Source organism: Rhinoraja longicauda, unplaced genomic scaffold (genome assembly GCF_053455715.1).
Source record: "Rhinoraja longicauda isolate Sanriku21f unplaced genomic scaffold, sRhiLon1.1 Scf001709, whole genome shotgun sequence".
Lineage (NCBI taxonomy): Eukaryota > Metazoa > Chordata > Chondrichthyes > Rajiformes > Arhynchobatidae > Rhinoraja > Rhinoraja longicauda.
In genome coordinates, this window is record NW_027602924.1 from 17,411 (window position 1) to 25,000 (window position 7,590).

Consider the following 7,590-nt stretch of genomic DNA (forward strand, 5'->3'; position numbering starts at 1 on the left):
CCATTTAGAACGGAGATGAGGAAGAACTTTTTCAGTCAGAGAGTGGTGAATGTGTGGAATTCTCTGCCTCAGAAGGCAGTGGAGGCCAGTTCGTTGGATGCTTTCAAGAGAGAGCTGGATAGAGCTCTTAAGGATAGCGGAGTGAGGGGGTATGGGGAGAAGGCGGGAACGGGGTACTGATTGAGAGTGATCAGCCATGATCGCATTGAATGGCGGTGCTGGCTCGAAGGGCTGAATGGCACCTATTGTCTATTGTCTATTGTCTATAACAGAGAGCTGGTGCTGTCTGTAAGGGGTTTGTACGTTTTCCCCGTCACCGCCTGTTTTTTTGCCGAGATTTTCTCCCAGACTCCAAAGACGTGCAGGTTTGTAGGTTAATTGGCTTGATATAAATTTCCCCTAGTGTGGGATGATGTCAATTTGCAGGGATCGCTGGTCGGTGCGAACTCGGTGGGCCGAAGGGCCTGTTTCCGGGCTGTTTCTTTAACCTAAATTAAACTAAACCAGACAGATCTAAGCCCAACCATAATAAACCTTTGCGCATTGTGCATTTCGGTTAATTTGGTCGTCATTTCCATTAGCGTAGAACGGCTCTCTGCGGTGTTGGGTGATACAAGATACTTGGAATCTGATCTCCAGTTGGGTCCTGACACGTGTTTTGTAATGCACATGGTCATAGTCAGAGAAGAGCTGACAGATCCTTTTCAGGAATCTGGCGGTGAATTCCAGGAGCCTCCAGCGAATGTAATGAGCTCTAGATTTAGATGTAAACGGGAGGTGGAGATAGAGTGGCGATGATGAGAGGCAGAGATAGGTTGGAGAGTCAGAACCTTTTTTTCTCTCAAACACGAGCGGGAAAGGAAATGTGTAGGGACCCTTTTTTTATACAGAGGGTGCCGTGTCCCTGGGACGCGCTGACAAGGTGATAGTGGAGGCATATGAGGTGTTTCTAATAGGTTAATGGGTACGCGGGGAATGGAGGGTTATGGATCTCGAACAGGAAGAGGACATTGACTGAACATGACCTCAATTTCGATACAGGCATTGTGGAGTGAAGGACCTGCTAATATCTATTTTTTAAATCAATATTATAAATATAAATAACACTCTAGAGACAAAATTGCAAATTACCCACTCGATGCGGACGTAGAGCCAATGGTAAGTAATAATAAGTAGAATGATACTTGGTTTGGCAAATATTGCCCTAAACCCGCAACTACTCCGCTGCCTGTCTGCGATTTTACTCATTATTTCCGCCGACGTGAGTCGAGACGAGCTCTCGGCCGCACTATGGCTTTAGTCGTTTACAGTGGGGTGCTGCACTGGCCGTGATAAAATCCCAAATAATGAATCATGAGTTCCCACCTAAGGTTCCCACCTTATGGCAAACCTTCCTGTCAAAAGTATGGATGGAAATCAATAACATAGAATACTTCCAACATTTTTAAACAATCAAAGCAAACGATATGAAAACAAGAATAAAATCATGTATTTCTCTATTGTGCCCATTATTTCAAAGCTTTAGAATGGAGAAAATGCAACAAAATTATTTACTTTAAAGCCACCTCCAACGAGGGTGGGCGGTCACCTGGAGCCGCATTGCAGAAACCAGTCATGTTTCGTACAAAGCGCAATTCAGCGGGATCACACTCCCGCTCAGTACTTGGTCCAGGGTTCCGCCGCAGAGACGTGTCTGACCTGCAGCACTACGTTCTGACTTCAGCACTGCAAAGAACAGACACACTAGTCTGAGTTGAGCTATCGAACAAAATTGCAACCGATTTTCCACTTAAACTATCGGATAAATATTGTGCAATAAATTTTAATCCAGATGATGAAACATCAACCATTCAGCGTCTCACATCAAATATCATTATTAATATGCATTTGTTTTGTTGCAGCAAATTTGTTGGCAATCGTCATCTTGTTCCGAGGAAACTGCGGTCTCTCCAAATGCATCACTCGTTACCTGCTGGGAATGGCTGTCGCTGACTTGATGGTTATTACATTTGTTGTAATTTTAGATGAGATTATTAATGCATATTTTCCACATTCCTTTTTCAATCACACCGCTATATGCAGATTTATTCTGACCATGATTTTTATTTACATGGACTGATCAGTATGGCTCACTGTGGCTTTTACTTTCGATCGCTTTATTGCTATTTGCCATCAAATGCTACGAGCATTTTAAATTTTTTAATTTTTTTTTAAACATTTTTTTTTTGGCGGCGCTGCCATAGCAGCTGCGGCTTACCTGCGGTCCATTTGTCTTTGTGTTTTGTTGTTTTTTTGTGTCTTAATTGTCGATGTGATGTGGTGTTTTTGTTTTTGTGTACTATGTGTGGGTATGGGGGGGAGGGGGGGAACTGTAAAATTGTAAATATGTGTTCCTTCCGAACGGAGACCCGACCTTTGTTTTCTGGGTCGGGTCTCCGTTCCTGCTGCGGCCTACCATCGTCCCAACTCCTGGAGCTGGCGGCCTCCAGGGCTCTGGTTCGCAGAGCCCGCGGATCGGACTTGCCATCAGCGGAGCCGGCCGTCTTCGGAGGCTGCGGGAGCGGCTGCGACTCGCCTTAGGCTCGGGCTGCGTGGATGCCGACATCGGGAGCTCCGGCAGCGGCAGCGTGTTCGCCCGCCCCGGGTCGCGGGGCTTGGGTCGCGGACATTTCACCGTCCGGCGCGGCCTAAAATAGGCCGCGGGATTTCTCTCTGCTGGGCGGGGGCTTCAATGTCGGGAGCCACGACCGCCCCGACGTGCAGCAGCAGCGGCAGCGACAGCGTGTTCGCCCGCCCCGGATCGCGGGGCTTGGGTCGGCCCGCTGCGGACCTTTCACCGTCCGGTGCGGCCTGCAGCCACAACAACCTGACCGCGGGAGAAGACGGCAGGGGAAGGGAAAAGACATTGTGGCCTTCCATCACAGTGAGGAGAGGACTGGAGGAGACTCACTGTGATGGATGTTTCTTTTTTTTGTGTGTTTTTGGGGTTGTGTAATTTGCCTATTTTAATGCTTTATTGTGTAATCTGCCTAATTTAATGTTTTATTGTTGGACTGTGGGTGACTGAATTTCGTCCAAAAAAATCGTTTTTTTGGATGACAAATAAAGCTATCTTGAATCTCTTGAAAATATTGCACTGAAAAGAATGTGACTCTAGTGATAGCTGTGGTGTTTTATGCAAGCATTGTGGAAAACATTCCGTACTATTTGATATACGAACCTCGGGAAGTAGTTAATGGCGTCGAGTGGTCGTGCTATGTAAAATCAAGCTTCTATACGTTACCTATTTGGGCGGCATTTTTGTGGCTGGAAACGATTTTGAGCCCATTTGCACCCTATGTATTGATCTTACTGCTTAATTCCCTGACCATCAGGCACATAATACTGGCTAATCGTGTGAGGAGTGGATTACGTGGAAACAACAGTACTGCGAAACACACTGATCCAGAGATGGAGAACCCAGAAAATCCATGGTTTTGCTCCTTGCCATATCTGGTAGCTTTATTCTCTTGTGGATGGTTAACTTGATATGTTTCATATGCGTGCCATTTACTGTCACGCAATTTTTGGAAGCAAGTTACAATGATCCCTTCACCATTGCTGAGTTATCAGGGTACATGCTGAAGTCTTTGAGTTCTTGCACAAACACCTTTATTCTGTACCCCAGAGAAAATTCAGAGAGGAAATGAAAAACGTGATCAAATGGCCAAGGTAACCAAATAACCGAATATACACCGAATATTTTTTCCAAATCACAAATGTAATTGCCTTGAACAATATTGAACAAAATTGCACGCAAGATCTACAAATGTACCAAATGTCTCTGAAAGTTGTGTAAACTTCCAAAGAGCAGATACCGCAGAATGAAACTACTTATGAGATTTATTTAGTTTAAGTTATTTGTACAGATGTATGGGTTGGGAATGTTTGTAGGACGATGGCCAAATAGAGTCAGAGAAGTAGTCAGTACGGAAACGGGCAGTTCAGCCAAACTCGTCCCTGCTGATCAAGATACCGCATCTAAACCAGCCCCAATTGCCCGCGTATCGCCCATATCGATGTAACTATTCCCTGCCCATGTCCCAGTCCAAGCGTATTTTAAATGTCATAATAGTAACAGCGTCAACTACCTCCTCTGGCAGCTGGTTCTGTTTATCCACCGCACTGGGAGTGAGAATGTTGCCGCTCAGGTTCCTATTATTTCTCTTCTCAGCTTAATCGTATGAACGTATGAACTTTTGGTTGTTGATTCCCCTACTATGAGGAGGGACCCGTACTTATCGGTCGCGGGGGGGGGGGGGGGTGGGGCGCGGAGGAAGGGTCGGACCAGGCGCGAAGTGGCCGCGTCGAGGGCGCCGACTACATGAAAATACTTAGTGTCGTCGGCAGTTACGCCCCGCAGGGCGAACTGTGCCTCGGCCTGGTCAAACCAGAAGTCGGGGTCGTCGGTCCATAGGGGAGGCAGCCTTACCGCCACGGCATGGAGAGCGGCGCGGTCGGCAGGGTCCAGAGGCGGCTGACTGGCAGAGTCGGGTAGCGGAGCGTTCAGGTCCATCGCGACTTGCGAGGGACGGTCGGGGTCACCAGTTTAGTGGGTCTGGGCGCCACAGAAATCAGGCCAGACGCCAGGTAAGTAGTAACAATACTTTAATCTGCAATGAACACTCACACCGTACTCATCATGTTAGTCGAAACACTCAAAGTCCTTTATAGCCCCAAACCACCTGACCCAAGGGGGATGACCCAGGAAGTGACCTAATCCCCCTGCCCACTCAGTGCCGAAGGGAATGACCAAGGGAGTGACCTAGCCCCCGGGCGCCGGCACAACCTGCTTATTGTGTGTTTTCAAGTTTGGCTCGTCCGAAAAGTTAGGGCCGATAGGATCTATAGCAACCTGGCAAATTTGATCAAAAATGGATTGGTAGTAAGACGCAGGTGGGGCGAGGTTGTTTTCTGCTTGATAGGCTGTCGCTGGCGGAGCATCATATGGATCAGTTGAAGCCATGTTGATGTTAATGACACGCATAAACGAGTTGGTGTGGAAATGAGAGTTGTAGAAATAGAGAAATAGGTAACCAAGTTTGAAGATCACATATTTGTGGCGAGGAAAATTGCTTTCATGCGCCAGCATGATATTGATCGTGCAGGAAGTTGAGCGGGGGCAATGTAGTTAAGTGCATGGTCGTATATATCCATGTACGAAGACATAGTAAGTTCCAGATTTTATCAATATGTTTAAGGAGGAGATGGTGCTTAATTTGGCCGGCCAACCATGCCTGCTTCCAAAACCTGATGTCAGGATTTTCCTGTATTAGTATTTACTATAGGAAACCATGGCCTGAAGGCCGTGGGCAGACACGGGGACAAGGCGGTTCACTGTGGCGTGTATTCCTCAATACTTCAAAGTATTATTGAACTATAAAAAGCAAATTCAAATAGTCATAAATAGGCACAGTGGCGCGGTTAGTGGAGCTGCTGCCTGATTGTGCCAGAGACCCGGGTTCATCCTGAGCTCGGCTGCTACATCTGTGGGGATTTCACATTCTGCGTCTCACCGCGTGGCTAACCTCAGATGCTCCTGTTTCCTCCTACATCCAAAGCCGTGCGGGTTTGTAAATTAATTGGTTTCTCTAAAATTGGTTCCAGTGAAAGTGGACAGCATAGAACTGGTGTTGCGGGGGTTACTTGGATGGGGGGGGGGGGGGGGGCTTGTTTCCATGCTGTATTTCCGAAACTTTTGTTTAGAATATTCAAATCATTAGTTACTTAGCACACATTCAACATCCGGAAACAGAGAAATCTATACGCATTAAAGGGGGAAAATGTATAACCTGCATTTACTTTATCCAATAATTTTTTCTGGTGTTGAATTTTGCGTGCAATATACATATGTTAGCTATCACCAGCGGAGAGCACCGTGTCTGACGTGATCTTGATTTCAAACGACTCCTCGGTTAATTTCAAACAAAGACCTAAAGTGCGGGATTAACTCGGGCAGCGTCTCTGGAGAATAAGGATACATTCGCTTATCACGTATTACATACACTGCAAATGGCTCGATTGTATTCAAGTATTGCCTTTCTGCTGACAAAATAGCACGCATTGAAAGGCTTTTCACCCTACCTCGGTACACGTGACAATAAACTAAACTGAACTGGATGAGTGAGGTGTTGGGTCGCGACCCTTCTTCAGAAAGTTTACAGTAGAGGAGGGGGAAGAGGAAAGGAAAGCGAGAAAAGTGGAGGGGCAGGGTAGAGCATGGACGTTTATAGGAAGAACAGAAGCGTCTCATATCAAATAACATTATTAATATACATTTGATTTATGCAGCAAATCTGTTGGCAATCGTCATCTTGTTCCGAGGAAAATGCGGTCTCTCCAAATGCATCACTCGTTACCTGCTGGGAATGGCTGTCGCTGACTTGATGGTTATTACATTTGTTGTAATTTTATATGAGATTATTAATGCATATTTTTCACATTCATTCTTCAATCACACCACTATGTGCAGATTTATTCTGACCATGATTTTTATTTCCCTGGACTGTTCAGTGTGGTTCACTGTGGCTTTTACTTTCGATCGATTTATTGCTATTTGCCATCAAATGCTGCGAGCAAAATATTGCACTGAAAATAATGCGACTATAGTGATAGCGGTGGTGTTTTGCACAAGCATTGTGGAAAACATTCCGTACTATTTTATATACGAACCTCGGGAGGTAGTTAATGGCGTTGAGTGGTCGTGCTATGTAAAATCAAGCTTCTATACGTTACCAATTTGGGCGGTATTTCTGTGGCTGGAAAGATTTTGATCCCATTTGCACCCTATGTGTTGATCTTGCTGCTTAATTCCCTGACCACCAGGCACATTATAATGGCTAATCGAGTAAGGAGCGGATTACGTGGAAACAACAGTACTGCGAAATACACTGACCCAGAGATGGAGAACCGCAGAAAATCCATCGTTTTGTTGCTCGCCATATCTGGCAGCTTTATTCTCTTGTGGATGGTTAATTTGATATGTTACATATACGTGCAATTTACTGACACGCAATTTTTGGAAGCAAGTTACAATGAGCCCTTCACCGTTGCTGAGTTATCAGGGTACATGTTGAATTCTTTGAGTTCTTGCACGAACACCTTCATTTATGCTGTATCCCAGAGAATGTTCAGAGAGGAACTGAAAAACATGATCATATGGCCCATGGTTCTTGTTGCCAAAGTAACCAACTACATTAAATGATACACCGAATATTTTTTCGAATTTACAAATATAATTGCGTTGAATAATATTGAACAAAATTAAACGGGAGTTGTGTGCACGTAATAAGATCTACAAATGCACCAAATGTGTCCCGAAGTTGTGTAAACTTCCAAAGAGCAGACTGCGCAGAATGAAACTACTTATGAGATTTAGTTATTTGCATAGATGTGTGGATAGGAAAGGTTTGAAGGGTGATGGGACAAATAGAGTTAGAGAAGTAGAAGGCAGGGAAACGGGCTGTTGAACCAGACACGTTGCTGCTGATCAAGATACCCCATCTAAACCAATTCCAAATGCCCGCGTATCGCCCATATCCCTGTAAATAT

At 45.4% G+C, this 7,590-nt stretch overlaps 2 pseudogenes; both read left to right on the forward strand.

Annotated features, from left to right (window-relative positions):
- The first annotated feature begins 1,978 nt into the window (after positions 1-1,978).
- On the forward strand, positions 1,979-3,715 carry LOC144591745 (uncharacterized; annotated as a pseudogene).
- A 2,692-nt stretch (positions 3,716-6,407) lies between these two features.
- Positions 6,408-7,243, forward strand: LOC144591746 (G-protein coupled estrogen receptor 1-like; annotated as a pseudogene).
- Positions 7,244-7,590: the final 347 nt, after the last annotated feature.